Here is a 17,238-nt window from a genome sequence, read left to right on the forward strand (position 1 = left end):
CCATAACAAGATCTGACGCCCTCTTCTGGAGTGTCTGAAGACAGCTACAGTGTGCTTACATATAATAAATAAATAAATTAATTAAAAAAAAAAAAAAAAAAAAAAAAAACAAAAAACAAAACAACAACAACAAAAAACAGTTCTTTTTAAAATATATAGAAACAAGTGTACATCTCATGTGAATCATAAAACAAGTAGAATTTTTCTCGACTAGTGAATTTTGATTTAACTTTAATAATCACTTTAAAATATTTGTTCACATACATATTCATAATTTTGTCCTTTTTCCAGTTGAGTCACTGTAGAAGGTTAAAGGTGTGACATACACTGCCCGTTGGCTTCTCTAGTTACAGTGTTGAGCAGTTCCTTTCTAAAGGGCTCTAGGGAAAGAGCTTTGACTGTTCTTTGCCTCCCCCCTCTTTCTTACCTTGGAGTCTCACGCAGCACATCTCCAGCTGTCTCACCACCTCCAGATGTTCTACCCACTGATGACCTAAGAGCTAGCCTCGTTCTCTACAGGGTGGTTCCTCGGGGAGGTACTGGCTTGTTCTGTTCTGTGTGCTAAGCTCTCCTGTTCACATTAGCATGTTTTATTTTGAAATAGTAAAACTTCCTGTTAATTTTTTTTTAAACAGATAATGTATAGTACCTAAATACTGTTTGGATTTTTCTAGACCTTTGACAGTGCTTTTGCTATTGATTCTTTTGTTTTCTTCTCAGATGTTTTGTTTTTTATTTTGTTTTGTTTTTTTCTTGACCTTTGGAGCTGAAGCTTCGGTTAGATTTCAGTGATCAAACTGAAAAAGACTAAAACAGAAAGAAAAACCAAAACCAACCAAACAAAAAAAAAACAAGTAGGAGCCACTCAGGCAGTAAAAAGCCAGGCCTGCACCACATCGTGTCTCTGGCCATTGGCAAGAACTGATGCTGGCTTAATGCTATGAAGAGATGACAACAGAAGAAGTAGAACAGACATAAGGAGCCTTCTGTGAAACACTGTAGTCCTCTTTTAATGACATAAAGTTTTAATGTCTTGTGGTAAGAGGGAAGGAGCTTTTATGAGGATGACACGTGACATAGCTGGAAACAGCTTGATTCTTCTAGAGGTCGCTACCCACACTGTCCTTTCCTGCTCACAGATGAAGCTGTGTGTTGATGCTGTACATTTCTGAATACCATTGCTCATGTGTGCGAGTGCAGTCTGATAAACTACAGCGCTTGCCACGCGTGGGATTTGAAATTTCCTGCTGCCCTTCTTTCATAAAATATGGAGGAAGGAGAGATTTGTAATGTTTTATTTAACCTAGTGTATCTGAAGCTATTGTTCGGAGCCAGAGAGATGGCTTTATGGTTAAGAGGATTGGCTGCTTTTCCAGAGGACCTAGGTTCAATTCCTAGAACCCAGGTGATACCACACCTGCTTCTACACTAGACACTAGACATGTCCCTAGACTGTCCATAGACATAATGTAGTCAAAACATCTATACACACAAATAAAATTTAAAAAGTAAATAAAGATAAAATATTTTTTCGTGTCATAAATATGAAAGCTCCTAAGGAGTTCTTTTGACACAGCGTGGGCACTGAAATCAGAATCCTACAGTGCACTAGACTCCAGACTAGCCACACTGCTTATGCTTATTGGTCACATGTAACACTTTATGAGATGACAAAAGACACATAGGCTATTTCACTTCTCGGTGACAGAGAAAGGTAAGAAATAAGAAGAGATGGCCAAATCAGCTAGATCTGCAGCTCTTTAGCAGTTCTGCTGAGTCTTCCAATCAAGCCAGTTGGAAGAATGAGACTCTCAGTTTCTCCTGTATTCCTCTCCTCTCTGCTGAAACCTTGGCTAGTATTTTGGGGTTTTCCCCAAATTGTTTAGCCAGCTTAAAATAAAAAGTGCATTGTTTCTGAGGATCCTGTTACATATAGCTTCTGTATAAATGCTGTGTGTTCATTTGAATCCACATCTACAGTTCTTCATATTTTGTAGCTGATGTGGTAAATCAGTTTCATATGCTGTTGGGCAAGCTGGAAGGTTAAGCCTCTAACTTCGGCAGCCAGCATATTCTAGTTGCTGTAAACAATTAAGCCTGTCAGCAGTTGACCTTGGGAATGCTAATTGGCTTGTCCCTGGGTGCCGCCTCAGGCCCTGGCTTTCTCTCTGTGGGTGGGAGTTGTGAACCTGGTTTGGAGAAGAACTAGAGGCATTTGAGGCCAGCTCCAAACAGATGTGCTTCTTGCTTCACTTTTGCATGTGACCACGGTTGCAAGAGGCATATTCTTGCATGATTTTTTTTTTCCCGGCCTGTGGAATCAGAGAGCAAAGTTGAAAGGCAGCTTCTTTTACCTTTGGATCTGTTCTGGCCCTTCAGTAGAGTCTTCATCTGTCATGGCGAAGGTTGATTTAAAATTGACAGTATTTCTCATTGGGGTTCATTGTGCATCTTAAACTTACAAGAAGAGTTGGGAGCCAACTTTTATTTCTCTCTCTCTCTCTCTCTCTCTCTCTCTCTCTCTCNCACACACACACACACACACACACACACACACACTCCCTGCTTTGTGATTCTTACTGACAGGGTCTTACCATGTAGCCCAGGCTCGCCTCAAAGTTACTCCCCTCCTACCTCATCCTCCAGAAGGCAGAGATTACAGGAATCCATAAGCACACCTGGTTGGTGTTCACTGCAGTTATTCTGGGTCTGGTCCAGACTAAGGTGAGTGATTGAGGAGAAGGGGGTGCTAGCTGGGGAAGTGATACTCACTGAGAAGTTCTTCATGGACTCTCTGTAAGTGTGCATACCTGAGAGAGGAAGGTTGAGAGTATTTATTAAATTCTAAAGTAATTACTGCCATTGTAAACTGGTGATGGCAGCAGTGACCACTTTAACCTGAAGACTGTGTGTTAGGTTTTTGGGAGTGAGAAGAGAACGTTATTCAAGAAAGAGAAGTATTGAGTTCAGTTGTCTTTGGGACAGGGTATTTATTAACAGCACAGCCTGTCCTGTGGTCCCAGCCTGATGCCATAGCTTCAGTCCTGCCAGACAAAGGAAGGTGCCTATTCTTAAAGGTTTCAGAGACTGTGTGGAAGGAGGCCTCGTTAATATGTGACTTGAGCTAGATGACTTGGACCACAGTCAGGTTGTTTTAGATTGTGATTAGCACTGGGGAAGAGGCAGATTTGGCTCTGTGTGAGGGCTCTGTAAGGGCAACAACTTACAGGGCTGGCTCATCAGCTCTTAGCTATAGTATCTGCACCTGGGGACTCTGGGTTCTGATATAGTACTTAGGCAAAGTACAACATGATACTGTACAGTACAGTACTGTAGAGTATCATATAAAACTTATTTAAATTGTTTATTTGAACTTGTTTGGTTTTCATTATTAGGTAATTGTTAATAGTTGTTTTTTTTTAATTGATTGATCATCAATTATTTTTTGGCCCATGCTTTGAAAAGGTTAATTAGTTAGCAGCGATGGCAAATAACAATACACGTAAAGATTGGGAGAGCTGCGTGGTAGTTACCAAGGTATTTCTAATTAGTAGATTATTGGTATGTGTGACAGAAAAAAGAATCAGGAAGTCCTCTTCCTTTACGACAGAACCCCCGTCAATATGTCAGGATGCACACATCTCTTACAAAAGATGTGTCGTGAGTGACCTGTGATTAACAATTATTTGTATGTATGAGTGAGTATGAACATGTGTAAGTGCATGTGCAGTGTTCCTCTGGAGCTCTGTAAGGTGACTGTCAGTTGCCTAATGTGAGTGCTAGGAACCAGACCGAGACCTCTGCCTGCAGTGTGCTCTAACCCACTGAGCAGCCCCCTTTCCAGACTCTGTCTTTATGCATCTTAACTATCAATAGCTATCCCGATAGATTGTCCATGTTTGATCATTTCATGACCACAGACAGCCCTTGGCACTTTCTTTCCAAATAGACTGGCTACTAATTTGTCCATCTGTACAAAACTGCTGACCAGCGCTTACAGGAACGTGTCATTGGCTATATCCTTCCATATGCACCCTAGTCATAGAGACCGTCTCAGGGAGCACTGTGTGTGCTCTGTGAACTTCCTTTCCTCTCACCGAGGTTTCCTCTCTCTGTTGAGTGCTGTGGGATGCCTGTTGCTCACTCAGAGCTGAGGTCCAGTGCCACATCTCTTCTTTGCTTCCTCTGTGTATGCTGTACACTTATTCAGCAGAGCAACCAGCACTTCTTTTCTCCGAGTTGTTTTCTCGTGGCCATTCACACCACTAAACAGCCAGGGAGGTTTGAAGAGGCCACCTAGTTATGTTCAGTTTTGCATGTTTTGGCATTGTGTTCCAAAGTATATTTTGTACTAGACTCAGCTGAGGAGTACCTGTAAACAGCATACAGACAAATGCTGGCTGCTCAGCAGTGAGTGTGTTTGGTTGATTCCTGTTCTAGATGAATGCTTTTCTGTGGTAGTCTCTTCTCATATTTGTAACATTCAAATTTTGTAGACTGAAAATATAAAATAGTTGTGGAGAGAATACCAGAAGTGTTCCTATGGGCCAGCAGAATGGCTGGATGCACTGGCCATGCAGCTGGACACCTGAGTTTATCTCTGGAACCCCCATTGTGGAAGGAGGGAACTGGTTCCAACAAGTTGTCCTTTGACATCCACATGTGCACCCCCCCCATACACACACACAATTGTTTTTACAAAGAAATGATTCTTCTATGTTCATATGTTTGATTTACTGGTCAGTTAATTTCTAGTAGAAAATATTTTTTTAAAAAGAGCATTATAGCTGTTGCCATGCCATAGATTACTGACAAATCTTACTTGTGAAGTTAATTTAGATTCAGGTATATCTATACTGAAGCTTATGTATTTTAATGCTTTATTTTGCAAAAACCTGCTACATTTTCTGTAGTTTCACTCTATTCGTTTACTCTCCGTCTGGCAAGTGCTATGCTAGTAATATAAAGTAATTCCACTGCTTATAGACCTTATTCCAGACTCGTTCTCTCTTAACAGTTTGATGAAAATATCCTACATTGATAGATGAGATAGCTAAAGTCAGAGGGGTGAAGTGGCTTGCCTGAAGCCACAGAGTACTTTCATATTCCATTAGCTTCTGTTGTGCTACATTGAATTTATGTATAACAAATACACACACATGTATATGTGTATATATAAGCTTGTTCTTTATTAATCCTAATTGCCTTTGTATAAACAATTAAGTTAGTAAATAATAAATTTGTAAATATGGTATATAGATTATTTTTTGAAAAGATTTTATGGGCAGAGTGTTTGTTTAAATTTCGTTTTAATGGAATTTTCCATATGCTTAATGGTCTTAATTAGGGTTTTATTGCTGTGAAGAGACACCAGGACCATGGCTTCTCTTATGAAGGAAGACATTTAGTTGGGACTGGCTTCCAGTTTTAGAAGCTTCGTCCGTTACTATCACGGCAGGGAAAATGGCAGCATTCAGCAGACATGATGCTAGAGAAGGAGCTGAGAGTTCTACATCCAGATTGGCAAGCAGCAGGAAGTGTACTGATCTAGTAGACCTAGCTTGAGCCTCTGAGACCTCAACCCCACCCCCAGCAACACAACTTCTTCAAGGCCACACCTCCCAATAATGCCACTCCCTATAGGCCATGCATTCAAACACATGCATGTATGGAGCCATTCTTTATTATTATATTTTTATTAGATATTTTCTTTATTTACATTTCAAATGTTATCCCCTTTCCTAGTTTCCCCTCCAAAAATCCCCTATCCTCTCCCCTGTTCTCCTTCTCCCCAACCCACCCACTCCTGCTTCCTGGCACAGGCATTCCCCTATACTGGGGCATAGAACTTTCACAGGACCAAGGGCCTCTCCTCCCATTAATGACCGACTAGGCCATCCTCTGCTAAATATGCAGCTAAAGCCATGAGTCTCTCTGTGTGTTTTCTTTTATTGGTGGTTTAGTCCCTGGGAGCTCTAGGGGTACTTGTTAGTTCATATTGTTGTTCCTCCTAGGGGGCTGCGAACCCCTTCAGCTCCTTGAGTACTTTCTCTAGCTCCTTCACTGGGGACCCTGTGCTCCATCTAATGGATGACTGTGAGCATCCACTTCTGTATTAGTCAGGTACTGGAAGAGCCTCTCAGGAGACAGCTATATCAGGAGACAGCTTCTTGCTATTATAAATAAGGGTGCAATGAACATAGTGGAGCATGTGTCCTTATTACAAGTTGGGACATCTTCTGGGTATATACCCAGGAGTGCTATCTGGATCTTCCGGTAGAACTATGTCCAATTTTCTATGGAATCACCAAACTGATTTCCAGAGTGGTTGTACCAGCTTGCAATCCCACCTCGCCAGCATCTGCTGTCACCTGAGTTTTTGATCTTAGCTGTTCTGACTGGTGTGAGGTGGAATCTCAGGGTTGCATTTGATTTGCATTTCCCTGATGATTAAGGATGTTGAACATTTTTTTAGGTGCTTCTCAGCCATTTGGTATTCCTCAGTTGAGAATTCTTTGTTAGGCTCTGTACCCCATTTTTTAATAGGGTTATTTGTTTTTCTGGCGTTCTTTATATATATCGGATATGAGTCCCTATCTGAATTAGGACTGGTAAAGATCTTTCCGTATGGGGCCGTTCTTATTCACACACCACATCGTCTACTTTTCCTTTAGTCTTTCCTCCAGCGCTCTGGCAGCCCATTAGCCTTTTCGTTTTTTGTAACTTTGTAATTTGTCCATTTTATTATCTACCCATCTAAAATGTACAATGTAGTGTTTTTTAAAATTATATTCATGGATACACATAACCATTACCACAATCATTTCAAAACCACAACCCCGGCAAGGAGTGGTATTATATACTTATAATTTCAGCACTCAAGAGGCTGAGGCAGGAGTATTGTGAGTTCAAGGACAGCCTGGACTGTATAATGATGAAAGGAGAGGAGACCAACAAGAAAGGAAGTGAGGGAGGGAAAAGAAAGGAAGCAGACCCCGTGTCCTTTAACATTACACGCCAGTCTCTCCAGGAGCCACTAATCTACTATGGCTCTATAGCTGTGGATTTACCTATTTCAGACATTTCATATAGAAATGAATTTTATATCAAATGTGGGGTTTTTTGTGGTTGGAGTGTTCGTGTTTTCAAGCAAGGTTCGTCTGTGTTGTTACATCCATCAGCATTTAATCAGTTAGCACTTCATTTATCTTTATAGTTTAATAACACTCCATTTTGTAGTATGTATCTATACCACATTTTGTAGATCTACCAGTTGGTGGACACTGGGTTGTTAATATTACTAAATTATTCTTGGATGCTTGTGCTTTGAACAAGAAATGCCCTCACTAGGCTCAGGTATTTGAGTTACTTGGTCTCCAGTAGGTGGTGCTGTTTGGAGAGGTTTAGGAGGTGTAGCCTTGCTGGAGGATGTATGTCTCAGGGCTTCCAGAGCTTTTAGCCTATCCCCGCTTCCAGTTTGCTTTCTCTACTTCTCTCTTGCGGTGTGAGCTCTCACCTTCCTGGCACCATGCTTGCAGGTGGCTGCCTGATGTCATGTTTCCCAGCTGTGATGGATTCAAATCCTCTGGGACCAGAGCCCAGATAAGTTTTTGGTCACATGGTGCTGTAGCACAGCAGCAAATGTAACTATTAATTGTGCTGCTTAGCATCCATTCTCAGTTAGTATCTCAGCATGGTTTCAGTTGGCATTTATGTAATGATGTCATATGCTTTTGGGCTCTTAGAGAAATCTCTGGAGAAGTGCCTATTCATATCCTGTGCACTTTTAAATCCAGTGTCTAAATTCTTTATATATTCTAGAGAAAAGTCTGATATAAGACGTGATTTTCTGGTATTTTTCCTATTGTGTGCTGCATTTTACTTTCTTGATAGTGTTCACTGAAGTATGCAAGGTTGTGATCTTGCCGGAGTCCAGCTGTGTGGATTTGCTGTTGTCATGGTATGCCTTCTCTTGATAGGGCTTAGCATCAAGCTTGAAGCAGTCCTATTCATGTGTACTGAGTATGAGTTTTGAGCTGGGACTCACTTGATGAATGGCATCATATATAGATAAGCAAGTGGACTAGTTCTATAAAGGTGCTGTGATGCAAATCTTTTCCCAGAAACAATGCAGTACCATGGAGTTGGTAGGGAATTGTAGATGAGAAAGAGCTTTTAGAACAGGTTTCACATGGGCCATTGTAACATTAAAGATGAGTAGCTGTTTCATGTACTAGAAACAGACTAGAAAAGATTGGTGAGTATTTTTCCCCAATATGAAAGCTGACAAACTTGCCTTTAAGTTTCATGGGCGCTCGAGAGGTAAGAAACCTCTAAGTCAAAGACAGCAGTCTTTTGTTGTCATCCATTAAATAGTATGCCTGTTCTAGCTTACCTTCCTGTCTCCATGCCTCATGGTCTCTGGGGCTGATATGGGAGAGTCCAGGAGGGTTGAAGTCACAGCTAAGGAACCTTAGGCTCAGGGGACCCAGCTTTTGGAAGTAGACACCATCTCAGTCTTGTGAGATCTTGTTCTTACATAAGCATCCTTGTAAAGATGATCTTGAACAGAAGGGCACATGGTACCTTTGCTCCCAAGATGTTCAGAAATGAGCAAGAACCATAGACTTGCTCCCTGGTACCTGACAGATTCAGGGACTGCAAGTGCTTCAGTGAAGATGAACTTCAGCTCAGGCCTTTCCAGGCTGTTACCACCACCAGTGCTGAAAGCTTCAGCACTTTTCTTTGGAAATGAACTTTGTCCAAGATGCAGGAGAGACCAGATGAGATGAAGAGGGTTCCTCCTCTGTCACCAGAGGGAACATAATCCTTTGGTTGCCTGGGTGGGGTAATGTTGGGCTTTTAGAACCACAGAATCATGCACTGGCTTCAAACTCAGCGCTGCCCACTTTAGTATCATTGTGACTTTTTAACTTTTGTGGCTTTTTTCCCTTTATAAATAGTGATGATGTAAAATAGCAGTGAATGTCCATAGTGTCCTTAACCATCCACTCATAAACATCTCCCTAACTCCTGCCATATTTGGAGTTGCTGTAAAGTATTAAGGAATGTATCTAAAATGCTCTTTACTGAGCTTGTACATAGTATTCACATTGGTCAGTTACTTTGTTTTTGCTGTAATATTCGAGCATTTGAAAAGATGGATTTTGTAGAGCCTTAAGGTCAGAATTGATTTTGTACAAAAATACAGCCGTGAATTAAAATGCAGATTCTCTATCTACTAGCCTAGATGATGGCCTCATCTCTTCGAGCTTGCGGTTTCCTGCCTGTGAAGACTTGAAGTGATTGCCTTTGTGTGGTTATTCTGGGTTTGAGACAGTGATTTCCTTTGTTGTTCAGGGTTTACTTTGAGCTGTGGTCTTGCTGTGTTGCCCAGGTTAGCCTCCAAAGCTATGTAGGCTCCAGTGATCTTCTTCCTCAGCTACCTGGCTAGAGTACTGACACATGCTCTGCTGCTGGCTTAACCTCATCACTTTAAAGGTGGCCCTGGGCAGAGACTGGCTGCATGTGGATGTGTTTCATTGCTATTCTGAATACTTAGTTTTACGTCATTGGATACTTTCTAACCAGTGTCTTATTTATGTGCAAACAAAATTATACTAAACAAATTTTTTTTTGCAGTCTCTTTTGTCCCATTTTGCAGACTGTCCTTTTAAAAAGTATCCTTTTTAAATTTTAGAATAATAGTAGACTTACAAACACTTGCAATGAGAGTTCCCAAATGTCCCTACCCACTGCCCTTACTTGCTCATACCTTAGTGCATAGTGTATTTATCAAAGCTACATAAAACATTGGTGTGTTATTGCAGACTAAACTTATGTTTTAGTAACATTTTTTCAGTGGCCCTTTTCTTTTTCTTTTTCTTTTTAAATATTTATTTATTTTATTTGTATGAGTACACTGTAGCTATCTTCAGACGCACCAGAAGATTCCATTACAGATGGTTGTGAGCCACCATGTGGTTGCTGGAAATTGAACTCAGGACCTCTGGAAGAGCCATCAGTGCTCTTAACCTCTGAGCCGTCTCTCCAGCCCCAGTGTCCCTTTTCAATACATTGTCCAGGATCCAGTCCTGGCTGTCACATTGCATTTAGTCACTTCTTGAGTTGTATAACCTTTTTCTTTTCCCTTAAAAAAAAAGTTTAACTTTATGTGAAATGTCCGTCAGTTGGAGTTTAATGTTTTTCTTTTTCTTTTCTTTTTTTTTCTTTTTTTTTTTTTTTTTTTTTTTTTTTTTTTTTTTTTTTTTTTTTTTTTTTTTTGGTTTTTGGAGACAGGGTTTCCCTGTGTAGCCCTGGCTGTCCTGAAACTAACTCTGAAGACCAGGCTGGCCTCGAACTCAGGAATCCGCCTGCCTCCGCCTCCCAAGTGCTGCTTAAAGGCGTGCGCCACCACACCCAGCTTTAATGTTTTTCTTATGAGTTGAGTGCAATTGTATGTTTTTAGAAGACAGAAACCGAACACCTAATCACATTCCATGAGGGACCCAGCATGTTACCCTACACCACTTGGCCCTGGCAGTGTTTGCCAGGTGTCTTTACTACATACATGAGTAGTGTTTTGTGCCCACCTGTCTCTTGCTTTTGGAAGCAAGCCAGCCAACTCGGCCACACTCAAAAGCTAGAGTTAAGTCCTGTCTCCTGAAAGGCTGAGTGTCTACACAATTAGTTGGGATTCTTTAAACTGCTTTTTCTAAGACCTTGGAACACACAGCTTTAAACAAGATGTCTTCATCAAATCCTTCCCCTCAGAGCTCAGGAAATCCTGCCAAAGAGGAGACTGAAGGGAGACAGTACACAGGACACCAGGAGAACAAGGCCCTTTAAAACAACTGAGCAAGGCTCATAGGAACTCTGAGGGACTGAAGCAGAAATCACAGCACCTGCCTGGGTCTGCACCAAGTCCTCTGCATCCTGTAGTACAGCTTCCCTTTTATGGGAGTCCCGAGTGTGTAGATGAATAGGCCTTCTTGTGCTTTCTCTTGAGGCTCTTTAATTTTTCTGTTGGCTTGCCTTATCTGACAAGTAAGTCAAGTTGGTGTTTGTTTTTTCATATTATATTTTATTTTGCTATGTTTTGTTATCCTTTAGAAGCCTGTCCCCCCCCCCTTCGTGCCCCCCTCCTCCACCCCATAAGAGACAGAGGAAGTAGATCTGTATGGGGAAGGAGGTGGGGAGGAACTGGGAAGAGTAGAGGGAGGGGAAACGATGTTCAGATTATACTGTATGACACAATCTATGTTTAATAAAAGGCGGTGTGGGTATTGTCTTCTCTCTACTCTGGGCACATTATCAACGACCTCTCCAAAGAGTCCTAGTTTTCTTTATTGGAAATTGATATTTTGAAACTAATATCTGAACCCTGGGTTTGCTTCTACCAAAACATCACTTTTCAGCAAAGTTGGTAAGTGCATGCTAGTAGGCTGACATCCTGTCTTCATCAACCTGTCATCCTGCAGGTATCCATGTGGATCTGACATCTTCAACTATAGGATTTCATGGCTGAGTTCTAGTACTCTGGGTAGTCTGTCCCATCACCCTCCTAATATTAAAAAACATGGCTCCTACCATCCCCCATCCATTTATTTGTTTAGCTCCACTATAATAAACTAAATCAATTTTAGAGTCATTAACATCTTCTGTGACAGCAACTTGAACTTGCTCACAGGGCTTGCATAATTCTTTTTGCTTTTAGTCTTACAGTTTCAAACACCATTGTCTGTGGTTATGTAGGTCAGTTCTGTTCCTTTCAGGCAGGCTTGTCACACAGTTTTCTGATTTTTGTATCTTTGTTTTCTTTCTGGTTTGGCAGTGCTGGTGATCAAACCCTGGGTCTCTCTCACATTAGGCAAGTACTGAGCTATCTTTGGCCTCATACATTTATAAGATGATTTAAAGCTTTTGCCATAGTCAAGTCTCTCCAAAGATCTTCTCAGTCCTGATTGTTGCTGTCCTGTTGTTCTTTATGCTTTCTAGGCACTGTGATGGCTATTCTTAGTTGTCAGCTTGACGACATCTGGAATTAAAACTCATGGCCAAGCACACCTGTGAGGGATATTTTTTAAGTGACTAGGAGCTCGAGGACACACCAGTGGCTCTTGGAGGTTGAAAGATTCACCTTTAATCGAGATCTTTTGAGAGGGGAAAATATATCTTTAATCTGAGCCACACCTGCTGGCAGCCTATATAAAGGGCACACAGAAGGGGGCTTGCTTTCTGTCTGCTGGCTCTCGCGCTTCTAGCAAGTCTGTCCCTTCACTGGCATTGGAGCCTGCTTCTCTGGGATTCCCATGTATACTGAAGACCAGCTGACATATCAGTGTTGTGGACTAAACAGTTGCTGGGTTTTTCGACTTTCTGTTGGGAGATAGCTATTTTCGAACAAGTTGGACCACAGCCTATAAGGCATTGTAAATAAATATCACACACACACACGCACACACACACACACACACACACACACACACACACACACACACACACTCATTCACTCTATCAGATCTGTTCCTCTATGGAACTCTGACTCAAAAATGAACTGAAGTTCTTCATGGGTAGAATCTCTTCTGTGTTTGCACAGATTGTAGTCTCTTTTTGATAGCACCTATGCTAAAGTCCTGCTGTTTTCCAGTAGCAGGGTCATGGGTATAAAGTTGAGGCTAGGACTGCTAATGAGGCTATGGTCACCTCCCCAGGTCAGCAATGAGCATAGAGTACTTTCTGGTTTTAGAGATCAGGATTAGCCCTTATGTTAGGTAGGAACCTTTAGAAATCAAGAGATAAGAGGTGCTCAGGTTTCTCAAACACAAGGTAAAAGAGTTATGCCATTGTGTTGGGATGTGGTTCTGACAAGCTCTAGTGTTGACAACTAGAATCCAGACATAAGGGCTGCGTAAGATAAGCAGGGTACTTGGCCAACATGGTGGAAGCTACAGAGAGCTCTCAAGTGAGAACAACAAAGACTTGGAGGGTTTTTTAAGTTCTTCTTCTTATTATTTTATTTATTTACATTCCAAATGTTGCCTCCCTTTTTGGTCCCCCCTCCACGAGTTTTTCACCCTACCCCCTCCTCTTTGCTTCTGAGAAGGTATTCCCCTACCCTCCCACCCATTCCCATCTCAACCTGCTAGCCTCCCCCTTCCCTAGGGCATTAAGTTTCTATAGGATTAAGTGCATCCTTTCCCACTGAGGCCAGACAAGGTACATGTGTGCTAGGGGCCACAAACCAGCCCATGTATGCTCTTTGGTTGGTGACTTAGTCTCTTGGAGCTCTCAGGGGTCTGGGTTAGTTGACCTTCCTTTGAGGAAGTTGTTCTTCCTATGAAGTTGCAATCCCTTTCAGCTCCTCCAGTCCTTCCCCTAACTCTTCCATAGGAGTCCCTGACCCCAGTCCAATGATTGGCTGCAAGTATCTGTATCTACCTCAGTCAGCTGCTAGTAGAGCCTCTCAGAGAACAACCATGCTAGGTTCCTGTCTGCAAGCACATCTTGGTATCAGCAATAGTGTCGGGGTTTGGTGCCTGCACATGGGATGGATCCCAAGTTGGGGCAGTCTCTGGAAGGCCTTTCACTCATTCTCTGCTCCATTTTTGTCCCTGCATTTCCTTTAGACAGAAATAGTCCTGGATCAAAAATTTTGAAGATGGGTGGGTGGCCCATGCCTCAAATAGGGGCCATGTCTGTCTACTAGAGATGGTCTCTTTAGATTCCATCTCCCCACAATTGGGCATTTTGAATAAGGTCATCCTCATTGGGTGTTGGGAGCCTCTCACATTCCTGGTGTCTGGGACTTCTTAGGGGTTCCCCACACCCTATACTGTTGCATATTTCTATTCATTCTTCTGGCCTTCTGGGCTTCTCTACTGTCTCCTCCCACCCCCATTCTTGATTCTGCTATCCTTTTTCCTTCCCCTTCCCCTCTCCCATCCAGATCCCTCCCTCCCTCTGCTTTCCATGATTATTTTTCCCCTTTCTAAGAGGGATTGAAGCATCCACGCTTGGACCTTCCTTCTTGTTATGGTTCATATGGTCAGTGAGTTGTATCATGGGTATTCTGAACTTTTGGGCTAATATCCACTTATCAGTGAGTACATACTATGTTCCTTTTAGGTCTGGGTTACCTCACTCAGGATGATATTTTCTAGTTCTATCCATTTGCCTATAAAATTCATGATGTCCTTGTTTTTAATAGCTGAGTAGCATTCCGTTATATAAATGAACCACTTCTGTGTCCATTCTTTGGTTGAGGTTTATCTGGGTTGTTTCCAGCTTCTGACTATTACAAATGAGGTTGCTATGAACATAGTAGAGCACGTGTCCCTGTGGTATGGAAGGGCATCTTTTGGGGATATGCCCAGGAGTGGTCTTAAGGTAAAGCTATTTCCAATTTTCTGAGGAAATTCCAGACTGATTTCCAGAGTGGCTGTACCAGTTTGCAATCGCACCAGCAATGGAGGAATGTTCCTCTTTCTTCATATCCTTGCCAGCATGTGTTGTCGCTTGAGTTTTTGATCTTACCCATTCTGTTTGGTGTAAGATAGAACCTCAAGGTTGTTTTGATTTGCATTTCCCTGATGACTAAGGATGTTGAACAATCTTGAGAGGAGAGATTCTCTTTGAAATTGCTGTAGAAAAATGCCTCTGACAGCCAGTGGGAAAGCACTTGGGATATTTATTTTTAATAGAGCTCAGTAATATGTGCTTGAAACAAGCATCCTAAGTAATTCTGACATTTAAGAACCCTAGCACCTGACTTTGGGTATGTAACCAGCCAAAAGTAGTTTACTAAATTGAATTGCAGATCACTTCTGGTAACAGTCTGGTTAAAATATCAATACTGTCCTTTGGTAATATTAGTAAGCTAGCTAATGCTTACTGTTTAGTCTATTCTGGGTTCTGTGCTAAATGTTTTTCTTTTTTCTTTTTCATTTTAAAGATTATTTATTTTATGTATATGAGTACACTGTAGCTGTACAGATGGTTGTGAGCCTTCATGTGGTTGTTGGGAATTGAGTTTTTAGGACCTCTGCTCACTCTGGTGGGCCCCACTGCTCTGGCCCTGCCCACTCTGGCCCAAAGATTTATTTATTATTATACATAAATACACAGTAGCTGTCTTCAGACATCTCAGAAGAGGGCGTCAGATCTCATTATGGGTGGTTCTGAAGCCACCATGTGGTTGCTGGGATTTGAACTCGGGACCTTTGGAAGAGCAGTCAATGCTCTTACCTGCTTAGCCATTTCAATAACCCTTAAATTATAATTCAATAATTTATAATTGAATTATAATTCAAATTTTAAAACTTATTTATTTTATATATGTGAGTACACTGTCACTCTCTTCAGACACACTAGAAGAGGGCATCAGATTCCATTACAGATGGTTGCGAGCCACCATGTGGTTGCTGGGATTTGAACTCAGGATCTTTGGAAGAGCAGTCAGTGCTCTTAACCGGTGAGCCATCTCTCCAGTTCTAATTTTTAAAGTGTAAAGTATAGATAAATACTTAAGGAAAACAATTTTATAATAGCTCTTCAATGTAGAAGTGCAACTGTTATAGAACATTAGAGTAAGATTGCAGCTCTTTCAGTACCTCAGCTTGAAATGGACTTTTTAGGCCATTTATTTCAAGTCCTTCTTTTTAAATGAGGGAACTGAGCCCCAGAAAGAGTCAGTGTTTAACCCACAGTCTCAGAGCGCATCACCGACAGGCCCAGATGTCCTGATTTAGCCTCCTGTGTTTCCTCATTCTCTTTGTTTTTATACTATCTTTATGAAAAGCTTCAGAAATTAACTAGATTTTTTAATGTAGCCATTTGTGGGAGACTAATTAAAAGCCTCACAGATGTTCACTGGAAAGTGACAATTTGTAGCTAAAACTAGAAGCAAATCTAGAGACTTTAGAAGAATTGCTGGTTGCAGTTTCAAAAATAGATATGAGTGAATGGCTAGGGTATTTAGGAGCAAAGCTTATTTTAAAACATACACTTTTGTAGAATGCATTATTTATGGGTTTTCACACCCAATTTTAGTTTTCTAGTTTAATAAAGACCTAAAATAATTTAGAAGCATAAAAATAGAGAAACCACTGATTGAGTTCTAGGTTTGTTGAAAACAGTGGTTTTCTTTTCTTTTTTTTCCTTTTTCTTTTTGTCTTAGATTCTATTAAGAAAAGAATCTAAGACAAAAGACAGTGTGTGACTCCAACTGTAAATCTCATATTAGAACAACAGCCCTCACACCTTCCCCTGCCTTAGGACAGACTGCCTGTAGGACTTGTCCCTATCTGTCTTAGACTGTACCCCAGGATTGCCGTCAGTCTCTGGTCTAGGACTCTGTGAATGTTGTTTCTAACAATTTCATAGGCAGGAATCATAGGTCCATGGTCCTGATCTGCCAGTACTCAGAACCACTGAACTACAGAAGACAGGAGCTAGAAAGGAGCCACACACCAGCAAACTGACAAGAGACTCTTTAATTGCTGGCTTTTGTTTATATCTTTATTTCTTTGTTTGCTTTTTTGGGGGGGAGAGGGAGTGATGATATTTGTTTTATTAACAAATCATTTGTTAATAATAAATATATTGATAATATAGATTTATATTTATTATATATAATGTTATACACTATTATTCATTAAAAGAGAATGTTTTCCCATTTTACATAGAAATTGTAATGATGAGTGTCAGACATGTACATCTCTAGTCCCACCACACAGGAGGCCACGCTGGAGGACCCTGAGTGAGGGCAGTTTATTGTACTTGGTAAGGCTGTTTCAAATCCAGTAGAAAGCGCATGAGATCTGAGGACTGAGGCAGCGTCCTCTAAAGTAAGGGAATCATTGTGATAAGTGTACATTATACTAAATGTGCTTTTTAAATAGGGTCATTGTCTAGGAGTTAGTGATAGCTTTGTGGAACAGAGTAGAACTGTAATTCTTGCTCCCTCTGCAAATCCAGGTCCAGGCAGACCTCAGAGGGCTAGCCACCTCAATGGCTAGTGAGTGGTGGCTTGCTGTTCTGTTTTTGACATATTTAGCTAGTTTTTAATAAAATTGGAGATCCGTTCATGTGCCTCATTGACATTCATCTCTGGTGGTGTTGCTATTGTGTTTTGTCCCTATTTGTTATTGGACTGTCTTTTTTCTTTATTGCACTTTAAAGATATTATATATTCTGAGTATAGATTCTTCAACAGATATATAATTTCTGGAGAAGATT

The 17,238-nt window shown here is 41.1% G+C and overlaps 1 protein-coding gene across 5 annotated transcripts in view; it reads left to right on the forward strand.

Moving 5' to 3' along the window:
• Nsmce2 (NSE2 (MMS21) homolog, SMC5-SMC6 complex SUMO ligase) overlaps window positions 1-17,238 on the forward strand; it is a 237,645-nt gene that overhangs the window by 18,674 nt on the left and 201,733 nt on the right. The gene's annotated exons all lie outside the window — the stretch shown is intronic.

This window comes from Mus pahari, chromosome 17 (assembly GCF_900095145.1).
Source record: "Mus pahari chromosome 17, PAHARI_EIJ_v1.1, whole genome shotgun sequence".
Lineage (NCBI taxonomy): Eukaryota > Metazoa > Chordata > Mammalia > Rodentia > Muridae > Mus > Mus pahari.